Source organism: Hyla sarda, unplaced genomic scaffold (genome assembly GCF_029499605.1).
Source record: "Hyla sarda isolate aHylSar1 unplaced genomic scaffold, aHylSar1.hap1 scaffold_1107, whole genome shotgun sequence".
Lineage (NCBI taxonomy): Eukaryota > Metazoa > Chordata > Amphibia > Anura > Hylidae > Hyla > Hyla sarda.
Window position 1 is genome coordinate 28,058 of NW_026607727.1, and position 14,759 is coordinate 42,816.

Sequence of the window (14,759 nt, forward strand, 5' to 3'; positions counted from 1 at the left end):
CATGTCATGCCCTACCTGCACAGGTGTGCTGGCTACTCAAATGATCCAATTAAGGAGGCCATTTAGTCAGCAGCAGCAGAAGTCCTGTGCCTGGACGCTCCAACAGCGGCCAGACACAAGCAGAAGCAGCAGAAGCAGCAGCAGCAGCACCACCTTTTGTTTTTTGGCTGCAGCAGCAAGGCCCACAGGGCTGGCTAGCTGGCTAGCCAGCAAGCAGGTAGCAATGAAAGTAGGAATCTTTCTTTTTAACCCTGTAAGGGGGTGGTGCACTGTACCCGAAGATACTGCCATATCGGGTCAATGCATAGGGCGACGGAAGCAAGCTTCGAAATCGGCCCCCGTTCTCAAAAATCCATTTAATATATGGTCCCCAGATAGGGGACGTATCAGATATTAAACTGATAAGAACAGATACTACACTTGATCTTAGCCAAAAGGCCGAGAAGCGATAACCGTGAAAGGGGCGGGCCCAACAAGGTCCCCTTCATGGGCACTATCACTGCTTGCTGTCAGGGAGGCTGCCAGACAATTTTCCATGCACACTCTGGGCTGGGGGGCAGTCAACCACCAGTACACACAGCAGAACCTAAACCCATACCATTATTGCTAAGCAGCAAGACAGGGGCCCATTGCACTCCCACGGGGCCTTTTTAAATGCAATCCATAACCCGGATTTGCCAGGAACCCTTCTTACTCCTCCTACTTGCATGTGACACTGGGCTTAGGATCTGCATAGGAAACACACACACAAGCACACACCTACCTTTGTTGCCTGCAGATGCCTCCTTGGCTGTCCCCAAACGGTATCAAACCAACACCCACGGGAAGCTGTAAGCATAGAGGACATGCCTGCACCCCATTGGACTTACCTGTGTGGGTTAAATCCGGGTTATTTGACAACCTATGGCGGTGATGGTTCTGCTCAGGCAGAGCAGTGCTGATGCTCCTCATAAAGCTGTCGCTGCTGTGAAGGTTCTAGGTGACATCACAAATCCCTATGGTTACATACACAACAAAGCTGGGTTGTTGTTGTTTACACTCTGCAAGGCCTGTGGAAGTGAGTGACATCATAGCACTGTAGTTCTGAGGGTTCTAGATGGATGCAACAATCTCCTGTTGCTTCTATGAAGGCCATAATAGACGACATCACCAAACAGCTCCATAGTCACATACACAGCAAAGGAGAGATGTTGTTTACACCTAGTGATGTCAGTGGTATTGAGTGACATCACAGCACAGTGCTAAGGCTCCTGGGCCTGGACACAGCAGCGGCTGCAATATCTCAACGGAGAATACGTTTATATATATGTGTGTGTGTGCGCGTATATATATATATATATATATATATATATATATATATATATATTTCTCCGCCGAAATCGCTTTTAAACCCATTTCCACCTTTTTTTCCCTTCTCTTCCTCTTACTTTTTTTTCACGTTTTTTTACGTTTTTCTCCTTTTCGCCTCTTTTCTGGGCGTATTATTCTTCTTTTTCTTCTTTTTTTTCGTCTAATGCATACCCCATCAGTGCAGCAATGCTTATTCAATACCGCCAGCAGATGGAGACACTGGGGGATAATTTTCTAAGGATTTATACTGATTTTTCCTGTCTGAATTTGTCGCACAGAAAGTTGCAGGCCAAATATGTGTGACATTTCTGCGACTTTAGCTTCTAGAGCATTTTTACAACATTATACATAGGTGCTGAATACATAAAAAGCGACTGTTCAGCGACAGACAAGTCGCATCGGCTGAAAGTAGGCCAGAATGTCAGTCCATGTTGGAGCAGGTTTAGATACAGTCTAAAGTATAGATCTCAAAGTCTGTGCACAGAATTTAGCAAGGGCCTCGCACCTTCTGATGCATCAGGTAGGTGCACAATAGCATAGCCTAACCCTCTGTACTTTGGTCTATATTGATGCGGGACATAGACAGCCAGCTGATGACCAATCCATTAGTGCAATGGATGGCTGGAAGCATTTGTCTTTGCCTTTGCAATACCACAGAAGCAATGCATGGTCAATGTACAGCAATGACACACCTGTGTGAACAGCCAGGAGACCCCCCCCCCCCCCCATGTTATGTTACATAGTTACATAGTTAGTACGGTCGAAAAAAGACATATGTCCATCAAGTTCAACCAGGGAATTAAGGGGTAGGGGTGTGGCGCGATATTGGGGAAGGGATGAGATTTTATATTTCTTCATAAGCATTAATCTTATTTTGTCAATTAGGAACATTCAGCACCCACCCGCTATCAAGGCAGCTGCCTATCATGTCATGCCCTACCTGCACAGGTGTGCTGGCTACTCAAATGATCCAATTAAGGAGGCCATTTAGTCAGCAGCAGCAGAAGTCCTGTGCCTGGACGCTCCAACAGCGGCCAGACACAAGCAGAAGCAGCAGAAGCAGCAGCAGCAGCACCACCTTTTGTTTTTTGGCTGCAGCAGCAAGGCCCACAGGGCTGGCTAGCTGGCTAGCCAGCAAGCAGGTAGCAATGAAAGTAGGAATCTTTCTTTTTAACCCTGTAAGGGGGTGGTGCACTGTACCCGAAGATACTGCCATATCGGGTCAATGCATAGGGCGACGGAAGCAAGCTTCGAAATCGGCCCCCGTTCTCAAAAATCCATTTAATATATGGTCCCCAGATAGGGGACGTATCAGATATTAAACTGATAAGAACAGATACTACACTTGATCTTAGCCAAAAGGCCGAGAAGCGATAACCGTGAAAGGGGCGGGCCCAACAAGGTCCCCTTCATGGGCACTATCACTGCTTGCTGTCAGGGAGGCTGCCAGACAATTTTCCATGCACACTCTGGGCTGGGGGGCAGTCAACCACCAGTACACACAGCAGAACCTAAACCCATACCATTATTGCTAAGCAGCAAGACAGGGGCCCATTGCACTCCCACGGGGCCTTTTTAAATGCAATCCATAACCCGGATTTGCCAGGAACCCTTCTTACTCCTCCTACTTGCATGTGACACTGGGCTTAGGATCTGCATAGGAAACACACACACAAGCACACACCTACCTTTGTTGCCTGCAGATGCCTCCTTGGCTGTCCCCAAACGGTATCAAACCAACACCCACGGGAAGCTGTAAGCATAGAGGACATGCCTGCACCCCATTGGACTTACCTGTGTGGGTTAAATCCGGGTTATTTGACAACCTATGGCGGTGATGGTTCTGCTCAGGCAGAGCAGTGCTGATGCTCCTCATAAAGCTGTCGCTGCTGTGAAGGTTCTAGGTGACATCACAAATCCCTATGGTTACATACACAACAAAGCTGGGTTGTTGTTGTTTACACTCTGCAAGGCCTGTGGAAGTGAGTGACATCATAGCACTGTAGTTCTGAGGGTTCTAGATGGATGCAACAATCTCCTGTTGCTTCTATGAAGGCCATAATAGACGACATCACCAAACAGCTCCATAGTCACATACACAGCAAAGGAGAGATGTTGTTTACACCTAGTGATGTCAGTGGTATTGAGTGACATCACAGCACAGTGCTAAGGCTCCTGGGCCTGGACACAGCAGCGGCTGCAATATCTCAACGGAGAATACGTTTATATATATGTGTGTGTGTGCGCGTATATATATATATATATATATATATATATATATATATATATATATATTTCTCCGCCGAAATCACTTTTAAACCCATTTCCACCTTTTTTTCCCTTCTCTTCCTCTTACTTTTTTTTCACGTTTTTTTACGTTTTTCTCCTTTTCGCCTCTTTTCTGGGCGTATTATTCTTCTTTTTCTTCTTTTTTTTCGTCTAATGCATACCCCATCAGTGCAGCAATGCTTATTCAATACCGCCAGCAGATGGAGACACTGGGGGATAATTTTCTAAGGATTTATACTGATTTTTCCTGTCTGAATTTGTCGCACAGAAAGTTGCAGGCCAAATATGTGTGACATTTCTGCGACTTTAGCTTCTAGAGCATTTTTACAACATTATACATAGGTGCTGAATACATAAAAAGCGACTGTTCAGCGACAGACAAGTCGCATCGGCTGAAAGTAGGCCAGAATGTCAGTCCATGTTGGAGCAGGTTTAGATACAGTCTAAAGTATAGATCTCAAAGTCTGTGCACAGAATTTAGCAAGGGCCTCGCACCTTCTGATGCATCAGGTAGGTGCACAATAGCATAGCCTAACCCTCTGTACTTTGGTCTATATTGATGCGGGACATAGACAGCCAGCTGATGACCAATCCATTAGTGCAATGGATGGCTGGAAGCATTTGTCTTTGCCTTTGCAATACCACAGAAGCAATGCATGGTCAATGTACAGCAATGACACACCTGTGTGAACAGCCAGGAGACCCCCCCCATGTTATGTTACATAGTTACATAGTTAGTACGGTCGAAAAAAGACATATGTCCATCAAGTTCAACCAGGGAATTAAGGGGTAGGGGTGTGGCGCGATATTGGGGAAGGGATGAGATTTTATATTTCTTCATAAGCATTAATCTTATTTTGTCAATTAGGAACATTCAGCACCCACCCGCTATCAAGGCAGCTGCCTATCATGTCATGCCCTACCTGCACAGGTGTGCTGGCTACTCAAATGATCCAATTAAGGAGGCCATTTAGTCAGCAGCAGCAGAAGTCCTGTGCCTGGACGCTCCAACAGCGGCCAGACACAAGCAGAAGCAGCAGAAGCAGCAGCAGCACCACCTTTTGTTTTTTGGCTGCAGCAGCAAGGCCCACAGGGCTGGCTAGCTGGCTAGCCAGCAAGCAGGTAGCAATGAAAGTAGGAATCTTTCTTTTTAACCCTGTAAGGGGGTGGTGCACTGTACCCGAAGATACTGCCATATCGGGTCAATGCATAGGGCGACGGAAGCAAGCTTCGAAATCGGCCCCCGTTCTCAAAAATCCATTTAATATATGGTCCCCAGATAGGGGACGTATCAGATATTAAACTGATAAGAACAGATACTACACTTGATCTTAGCCAAAAGGCCGAGAAGCGATAACCGTGAAAGGGGCGGGCCCAACAAGGTCCCCTTCATGGGCACTATCACTGCTTGCTGTCAGGGAGGCTGCCAGACAATTTTCCATGCACACTCTGGGCTGGGGGGCAGTCAACCACCAGTACACACAGCAGAACCTAAACCCATACCATTATTGCTAAGCAGCAAGACAGGGGCCCATTGCACTCCCACGGGGCCTTTTTAAATGCAATCCATAACCCGGATTTGCCAGGAACCCTTCTTACTCCTCCTACTTGCATGTGACACTGGGCTTAGGATCTGCATAGGAAACACACACACAAGCACACACCTACCTTTGTTGCCTGCAGATGCCTCCTTGGCTGTCCCCAAACGGTATCAAACCAACACCCACGGGAAGCTGTAAGCATAGAGGACATGCCTGCACCCCATTGGACTTACCTGTGTGGGTTAAATCCGGGTTATTTGACAACCTATGGCGGTGATGGTTCTGCTCAGGCAGAGCAGTGCTGATGCTCCTCATAAAGCTGTCGCTGCTGTGAAGGTTCTAGGTGACATCACAAATCCCTATGGTTACATACACAACAAAGCTGGGTTGTTGTTGTTTACACTCTGCAAGGCCTGTGGAAGTGAGTGACATCATAGCACTGTAGTTCTGAGGGTTCTAGATGGATGCAACAATCTCCTGTTGCTTCTATGAAGGCCATAATAGACGACATCACCAAACAGCTCCATAGTCACATACACAGCAAAGGAGAGATGTTGTTTACACCTAGTGATGTCAGTGGTATTGAGTGACATCACAGCACAGTGCTAAGGCTCTTGGGCCTGGACACAGCAGCGGCTGCAATATCTCAACGGAGAATACGTTTATATATATGTGTGTGTGTGCGCGTATATATATATATATATATATATATATATATATATATATATATATATATATATATTTCTCCGCCGAAATCACTTTTAAACCCATTTCCACCTTTTTTTCCCTTCTCTTCCTCTTACTTTTTTTTCACGTTTTTTTACGTTTTTCTCCTTTTCGCCTCTTTTCTGGGCGTATTATTCTTCTTTTTCTTCTTCTTTTTCGTCTAATGCATACCCCATCAGTGCAGCAATGCTTATTCAATACCGCCAGCAGATGGAGACACTGGGGGATAATTTTCTAAGGATTTATACTGATTTTTCCTGTCTGAATTTGTCGCACAGAAAGTTGCAGGCCAAATATGTGTGACATTTCTGCGACTTTAGCTTCTAGAGCATTTTTACAACATTATACATAGGTGCTGAATACATAAAAAGCGACTGTTCAGCGACAGACAAGTCGCATCGGCTGAAAGTAGGCCAGAATGTCAGTCCATGTTGGAGCAGGTTTAGATACAGTCTAAAGTATAGATCTCAAAGTCTGTGCACAGAATTTAGCAAGGGCCTCGCACCTTCTGATGTATCAGGTAGGTGCACAATAGCATAGCCTAACCCTCTGTACTTTGGTCTATATTGATGCGGGACATAGACAGCCAGCTGATGACCAATCCATTAGTGCAATGGATGGCTGGAAGCATTTGTCTTTGCCTTTGCAATACCACAGAAGCAATGCATGGTCAATGTACAGCAATGACACACCTGTGTGAACAGCCAGGAGACCCCCCCCCCCCCCCCCCCCCATGTTATGTTACATAGTTACATAGTTAGTACGGTCGAAAAAAGACATATGTCCATCAAGTTCAACCAGGGAATTAAGGGGTAGGGGTGTGGCGCGATATTGGGGAAGGGATGAGATTTTATATTTCTTCATAAGCATTAATCTTATTTTGTCAATTAGGAACATTCAGCACCCACCCGCTATCAAGGCAGCTGCCTATCATGTCATGCCCTACCTGCACAGGTGTGCTGGCTACTCAAATGATCCAATTAAGGAGGCCATTTAGTCAGCAGCAGCAGAAGTCCTGTGCCTGGACGCTCCAACAGCGGCCAGACACAAGCAGAAGCAGCAGAAGCAGCAGCAGCAGCACCACCTTTTGTTTTTTGGCTGCAGCAGCAAGGCCCACAGGGCTGGCTAGCTGGCTAGCCAGCAAGCAGGTAGCAATGAAAGTAGGAATCTTTCTTTTTAACCCTGTAAGGGGGTGGTGCACTGTACCCGAAGATACTGCCATATCGGGTCAATGCATAGGGCGACGGAAGCAAGCTTCGAAATCGGCCCCCGTTCTCAAAAATCCATTTAATATATGGTCCCCAGATAGGGGACGTATCAGATATTAAACTGATAAGAACAGATACTACACTTGATCTTAGCCAAAAGGCCGAGAAGCGATAACCGTGAAAGGGGCGGGCCCAACAAGGTCCCCTTCATGGGCACTATCACTGCTTGCTGTCAGGGAGGCTGCCAGACAATTTTCCATGCACACTCTGGGCTGGGGGGCAGTCAACCACCAGTACACACAGCAGAACCTAAACCCATACCATTATTGCTAAGCAGCAAGACAGGGGCCCATTGCACTCCCACGGGGCCTTTTTAAATGCAATCCATAACCCGGATTTGCCAGGAACCCTTCTTACTCCTCCTACTTGCATGTGACACTGGGCTTAGGATCTGCATAGGAAACACACACACAAGCACACACCTACCTTTGTTGCCTGCAGATGCCTCCTTGGCTGTCCCCAAACGGTATCAAACCAACACCCACGGGAAGCTGTAAGCATAGAGGACATGCCTGCACCCCATTGGACTTACATGTGTGGGTTAAATCCGGGTTATTTGACAACCTATGGCGGTGATGGTTCTGCTCAGGCAGAGCAGTGCTGATGCTCCTCATAAAGCTGTCGCTGCTGTGAAGGTTCTAGGTGACATCACAAATCCCTATGGTTACATACACAACAAAGCTGGGTTGTTGTTGTTTACACTCTGCAAGGCCTGTGGAAGTGAGTGACATCATAGCACTGTAGTTCTGAGGGTTCTAGATGGATGCAACAATCTCCTGTTGCTTCTATGAAGGCCATAATAGACGACATCACCAAACAGCTCCATAGTCACATACACAGCAAAGGAGAGATGTTGTTTACACCTAGTGATGTCAGTGGTATTGAGTGACATCACAGCACAGTGCTAAGGCTCCTGGGCCTGGACACAGCAGCGGCTGCAATATCTCAACGGAGAATACGTTTATATATATGTGTGTGTGTGCGCGTATATATATATATATATATATATATATATATATATATATATATATATTCTCCGCCGAAATCACTTTTAAACCCATTTCCACCTTTTTTTCCCTTCTCTTCCTCTTACTTTTTTTTCACGTTTTTTTACGTTTTTCTCCTTTTCGCCTCTTTTCTGGGCGTATTATTCTTCTTTTTCTTCTTTTTTTTCGTCTAATGCATACCCCATCAGTCAGCAATGCTTATTCAATACCGCCAGCAGATGGAGACACTGGGGGATAATTTTCTAAGGATTTATACTGATTTTTCCTGTCTGAATTTGTCGCACAGAAAGTTGCAGGCCAAATATGTGTGACATTTCTGCGACTTTAGCTTCTAGAGCATTTTTACAACATTATACATAGGTGCTGAATACATAAAAAGCGACTGTTCAGCGACAGACAAGTCGCATCGGCTGAAAGTAGGCCAGAATGTCAGTCCATGTTGGAGCAGGTTTAGATACAGTCTAAAGTATAGATCTCAAAGTCTGTGCACAGAATTTAGCAAGGGCCTCGCACCTTCTGATGCATCAGGTAGGTGCACAATAGCATAGCCTAACCCTCTGTACTTTGGTCTATATTGATGCGGGACATAGACAGCCAGCTGATGACCAATCCATTAGTGCAATGGATGGCTGGAAGCATTTGTCTTTGCCTTTGCAATACCACAGAAGCAATGCATGGTCAATGTACAGCAATGACACACCTGTGTGAACAGCCAGGAGACCCCCCCCATGTTATGTTACATAGTTACATAGTTAGTACGGTCGAAAAAAGACATATGTCCATCAAGTTCAACCAGGGAATTAAGGGGTAGGGGTGTGGCGCGATATTGGGGAAGGGATGAGATTTTATATTTCTTCATAAGCATTAATCTTATTTTGTCAATTAGGAACATTCAGCACCCACCCGCTATCAAGGCAGCTGCCTATCATGTCATGCCCTACCTGCACAGGTGTGCTGGCTACTCAAATGATCCAATTAAGGAGGCCATTTAGTCAGCAGCAGCAGAAGTCCTGTGCCTGGACGCTCCAACAGCGGCCAGACACAAGCAGAAGCAGCAGAAGCAGCAGCAGCAGCACCACCTTTTGTTTTTTGGCTGCAGCAGCAAGGCCCACAGGGCTGGCTAGCTGGCTAGCCAGCAAGCAGGTAGCAATGAAAGTAGGAATCTTTCTTTTTAACCCTGTAAGGGGGTGGTGCACTGTACCCGAAGATACTGCCATATCGGGTCAATGCATAGGGCGACGGAAGCAAGCTTCGAAATCGGCCCCCGTTCTCAAAAATCCATTTAATATATGGTCCCCAGATAGGGGACGTATCAGATATTAAACTGATAAGAACAGATACTACACTTGATCTTAGCCAAAAGGCCGAGAAGCGATAACCGTGAAAGGGGCGGGCCCAACAAGGTCCCCTTCATGGGCACTATCACTGCTTGCTGTCAGGGAGGCTGCCAGACAATTTTCCATGCACACTCTGGGCTGGGGGGCAGTCAACCACCAGTACACACAGCAGAACCTAAACCCATACCATTATTGCTAAGCAGCAAGACAGGGGCCCATTGCACTCCCACGGGGCCTTTTTAAATGCAATCCATAACCCGGATTTGCCAGGAACCCTTCTTACTCCTCCTACTTGCATGTGACACTGGGCTTAGGATCTGCATAGGAAACACACACACAAGCACACACCTACCTTTGTTGCCTGCAGATGCCTCCTTGGCTGTCCCCAAACGGTATCAAACCAACACCCACGGGAAGCTGTAAGCATAGAGGACATGCCTGCACCCCATTGGACTTACCTGTGTGGGTTAAATCCGGGTTATTTGACAACCTATGGCGGTGATGGTTCTGCTCAGGCAGAGCAGTGCTGATGCTCCTCATAAAGCTGTCGCTGCTGTGAAGGTTCTAGGTGACATCACAAATCCCTATGGTTACATACACAACAAAGCTGGGTTGTTGTTGTTTACACTCTGCAAGGCCTGTGGAAGTGAGTGACATCATAGCACTGTAGTTCTGAGGGTTCTAGATGGATGCAACAATCTCCTGTTGCTTCTATGAAGGCCATAATAGACGACATCACCAAACAGCTCCATAGTCACATACACAGCAAAGGAGAGATGTTGTTTACACCTAGTGATGTCAGTGGTATTGAGTGACATCACAGCACAGTGCTAAGGCTCTTGGGCCTGGACACAGCAGCGGCTGCAATATCTCAACGGAGAATACGTTTATATATATGTGTGTGTGTGCGCGTATATATATATATATATATATATATATATATATATATATATATATTTCTCCGCCGAAATCACTTTTAAACCCATTTCCACCTTTTTTTCCCTTCTCTTCCTCTTACTTTTTTTTCACGTTTTTTTACGTTTTTCTCCTTTTCGCCTCTTTTCTGGGCGTATTATTCTTCTTTTTCTTCTTCTTTTTCGTCTAATGCATACCCCATCAGTGCAGCAATGCTTATTCAATACCGCCAGCAGATGGAGACACTGGGGGATAATTTTCTAAGGATTTATACTGATTTTTCCTGTCTGAATTTGTCGCACAGAAAGTTGCAGGCCAAATATGTGTGACATTTCTGCGACTTTAGCTTCTAGAGCATTTTTACAACATTATACATAGGTGCTGAATACATAAAAAGCGACTGTTCAGCGACAGACAAGTCGCATCGGCTGAAAGTAGGCCAGAATGTCAGTCCATGTTGGAGCAGGTTTAGATACAGTCTAAAGTATAGATCTCAAAGTCTGTGCACAGAATTTAGCAAGGGCCTCGCACCTTCTGATGCATCAGGTAGGTGCACAATAGCATAGCCTAACCCTCTGTACTTTGGTCTATATTGATGCGGGACATAGACAGCCAGCTGATGACCAATCCATTAGTGCAATGGATGGCTGGAAGCATTTGTCTTTGCAATACCACAGAAGCAATGCATGGTCAATGTACAGCAATGACACACCTGTGTGAACAGCCAGGAGACCCCCCCCCCCCCCCCCCATGTTATGTTACATAGTTACATAGTTAGTACGGTCGAAAAAAAACATATGTCCATCAAGTTCAACCAGGGAATTAAGGGGTAGGGGTGTGGCGCGATATTGCGGAAGGGATGAGATTTTATATTTCTTCATAAGCATTAATCTTATTTTGTCAATTAGGAACATTCAGCACCCACCCGCTATCAAGGCAGCTGCCTATCATGTCATGCCCTACCTGCACAGGTGTGCTGGCTACTCAAATGATCCAATTAAGGAGGCCATTTAGTCAGCAGCAGCAGAAGTCCTGTGCCTGGACGCTCCAACAGCGGCCAGACACAAGCAGAAGCAGCAGAAGCAGCAGCAGCAGCACCACCTTTTGTTTTTTGGCTGCAGCAGCAAGGCCCACAGGGCTGGCTAGCTGGCTAGCCAGCAAGCAGGTAGCAATGAAAGTAGGAATCTTTCTTTTTAACCCTGTAAGGGGGTGGTGCACTGTACCCGAAGATACTGCCATATCGGGTCAATGCATAGGGCGACGGAAGCAAGCTTCGAAATCGGCCCCCGTTCTCAAAAATCCATTTAATATATGGTCCCCAGATAGGGGACGTATCAGATATTAAACTGATAAGAACAGATACTACACTTGATCTTAGCCAAAAGGCCGAGAAGCGATAACCGTGAAAGGGGCGGGCCCAACAAGGTCCCCTTCATGGGCACTATCACTGCTTGCTGTCAGGGAGGCTGCCAGACAATTTTCCATGCACACTCTGGGCTGGGGGGCAGTCAACCACCAGTACACACAGCAGAACCTAAACCCATACCATTATTGCTAAGCAGCAAGACAGGGGCCCATTGCACTCCCACGGGGCCTTTTTAAATGCAATCCATAACCCGGATTTGCCAGGAACCCTTCTTACTCCTCCTACTTGCATGTGACACTGGGCTTAGGATCTGCATAGGAAACACACACACAAGCACACACCTACCTTTGTTGCCTGCAGATGCCTCCTTGGCTGTCCCCAAACGGTATCAAACCAACACCCACGGGAAGCTGTAAGCATAGAGGACATGCCTGCACCCCATTGGACTTACCTGTGTGGGTTAAATCCGGGTTATTTGACAACCTATGGCGGTGATGGTTCTGCTCAGGCAGAGCAGTGCTGATGCTCCTCATAAAGCTGTCGCTGCTGTGAAGGTTCTAGGTGACATCACAAATCCCTATGGTTACATACACAACAAAGCTGGGTTGTTGTTGTTTACACTCTGCAAGGCCTGTGGAAGTGAGTGACATCATAGCACTGTAGTTCTGAGGGTTCTAGATGGATGCAACAATCTCCTGTTGCTTCTATGAAGGCCATAATAGACGACATCACCAAACAGCTCCATAGTCACATACACAGCAAAGGAGAGATGTTGTTTACACCTAGTGATGTCAGTGGTATTGAGTGACATCACAGCACAGTGCTAAGGCTCCTGGGCCTGGACACAGCAGCGGCTGCAATATCTCAACGGAGAATACGTTTATATATATGTGTGTGTGTGCGCGTATATATATATATATATATATATATATATATATATATATATATATTCTCCGCCGAAATCACTTTTAAACCCATTTCCACCTTTTTTTCCCTTCTCTTCCTCTTACTTTTTTTTCACGTTTTTTTACGTTTTTCTCCTTTTCGCCTCTTTTCTGGGCGTATTATTCTTCTTTTTCTTCTTTTTTTTCGTCTAATGCATACCCCATCAGTGCAGCAATGCTTATTCAATACCGCCAGCAGATGGAGACACTGGGGGATAATTTTCTAAGGATTTATACTGATTTTTCCTGTCTGAATTTGTCGCACAGAAAGTTGCAGGCCAAATATGTGTGACATTTCTGCGACTTTAGCTTCTAGAGCATTTTTACAACATTATACATAGGTGCTGAATACATAAAAAGCGACTGTTCAGCGACAGACAAGTCGCATCGGCTGAAAGTAGGCCAGAATGTCAGTCCATGTTGGAGCAGGTTTAGATACAGTCTAAAGTATAGATCTCAAAGTCTGTGCACAGAATTTAGCAAGGGCCTCGCACCTTCTGATGCATCAGGTAGGTGCACAATAGCATAGCCTAACCCTCTGTACTTTGGTCTATATTGATGCGGGACATAGACAGCCAGCTGATGACCAATCCATTAGTGCAATGGATGGCTGGAAGCATTTGTCTTTGCCTTTGCAATACCACAGAAGCAATGCATGGTCAATGTACAGCAATGACACACCTGTGTGAACAGCCAGGAGACCCCCCCCCCCCCCCCATGTTATGTTACATAGTTACATAGTTAGTACGGTCGAAAAAAGACATATGTCCATCAAGTTCAACCAGGGAATTAAGGGGTAGGGGTGTGGCGCGATATTGGGGAAGGGATGAGATTTTATATTTCTTCATAAGCATTAATCTTATTTTGTCAATTAGGAACATTCAGCACCCACCCGCTATCAAGGCAGCTGCCTATCATGTCATGCCCTACCTGCACAGGTGTGCTGGCTACTCAAATGATCCAATTAAGGAGGCCATTTAGTCAGCAGCAGCAGAAGTTCTGTGCCTGGACGCTCCAACAGCGGCCAGACACAAGCAGAAGCAGCAGAAGCAGCAGCAGCAGCACCACCTTTTGTTTTTTGGCTGCAGCAGCAAGGCCCACAGGGCTGGCTAGCTGGCTAGCCAGCAAGCAGGTAGCAATGAAAGTAGGAATCTTTCTTTTTAACCCTGTAAGGGGGTGGTGCACTGTACCCGAAGATACTGCCATATCGGGTCAATGCATAGGGCGACGGAAGCAAGCTTCGAAATCGGCCCCCGTTCTCAAAAATCCATTTAATATATGGTCCCCAGATAGGGGACGTATCAGATATTAAACTGATAAGAACAGATACTACACTTGATCTTAGCCAAAAGGCCGAGAAGCGATAACCGTGAAAGGGGCGGGCCCAACAAGGTCCCCTTCATGGGCACTATCACTGCTTGCTGTCAGGGAGGCTGCCAGACAATTTTTCCATGCACACTCTGGGCTGGGGGGCAGTCAACCACCAGTACACACAGCAGAACCTAAACCCATACCATTATTGCTAAGCAGCAAGACAGGGGCCCATTGCACTCCCACGGGGCCTTTTTAAATGCAATCCATAACCCGGATTTGCCAGGAACCCTTCTTACTCCTCCTACTTGCATGTGACACTGGGCTTAGGATCTGCATAGGAAACACACACACAAGCACACACCTACCTTTGTTGCCTGCAGATGCCTCCTTGGCTGTCCCCAAACGGTATCAAACCAACACCCACGGGAAGCTGTAAGCATAGAGGACATGCCTGCACCCCATTGGACTTACCTGTGTGGGTTAAATCCGGGTTATTTGACAACCTATGGCGGTGATGGTTCTGCTCAGGCAGAGCAGTGCTGATGCTCCTCATAAAGCTGTCGCTGCTGTGAAGGTTCTAGGTGACATCACAAATCCCTATGGTTACATACACAACAAAGCTGGGTTGTTGTTGTTTACACTCTGCAAGGCCTGTGGAAGTGAGTGACATCATAGCACTGTAGTTCTGAGGGTTCTAGATGG

General features: G+C 46.3%; 7 non-coding genes across 7 annotated transcripts; all 7 read right to left on the minus strand.

Annotated features, from left to right (window-relative positions):
• Positions 1-259: 259 nt before the first annotated feature.
• LOC130300987 (U2 spliceosomal RNA) lies at positions 260-450 on the minus strand. Its single transcript, XR_008851711.1, has one exon. It is a non-coding gene; the product is annotated as a U2 spliceosomal RNA (small nuclear RNA).
• A 2,084-nt stretch (positions 451-2,534) lies between these two features.
• Positions 2,535-2,725, minus strand: LOC130300988 (U2 spliceosomal RNA). Its single transcript, XR_008851712.1, has one exon. It is a non-coding gene; the product is annotated as a U2 spliceosomal RNA (small nuclear RNA).
• Positions 2,726-4,803: 2,078 nt separating this feature from the next.
• LOC130300989 (U2 spliceosomal RNA) lies at positions 4,804-4,994 on the minus strand. The gene has a single exon (XR_008851713.1). It is a non-coding gene; the product is annotated as a U2 spliceosomal RNA (small nuclear RNA).
• Positions 4,995-7,096: 2,102 nt separating this feature from the next.
• On the minus strand, positions 7,097-7,287 carry LOC130300990 (U2 spliceosomal RNA). Its single transcript, XR_008851714.1, has one exon. It is a non-coding gene; the product is annotated as a U2 spliceosomal RNA (small nuclear RNA).
• A 2,079-nt stretch (positions 7,288-9,366) lies between these two features.
• Positions 9,367-9,557, minus strand: LOC130300992 (U2 spliceosomal RNA). Its single transcript, XR_008851715.1, has one exon. It is a non-coding gene; the product is annotated as a U2 spliceosomal RNA (small nuclear RNA).
• A 2,083-nt stretch (positions 9,558-11,640) lies between these two features.
• On the minus strand, positions 11,641-11,831 carry LOC130300994 (U2 spliceosomal RNA). Its single transcript, XR_008851717.1, has one exon. It is a non-coding gene; the product is annotated as a U2 spliceosomal RNA (small nuclear RNA).
• A 2,086-nt stretch (positions 11,832-13,917) lies between these two features.
• Positions 13,918-14,108, minus strand: LOC130300995 (U2 spliceosomal RNA). The gene has a single exon (XR_008851718.1). It is a non-coding gene; the product is annotated as a U2 spliceosomal RNA (small nuclear RNA).
• Positions 14,109-14,759: the final 651 nt, after the last annotated feature.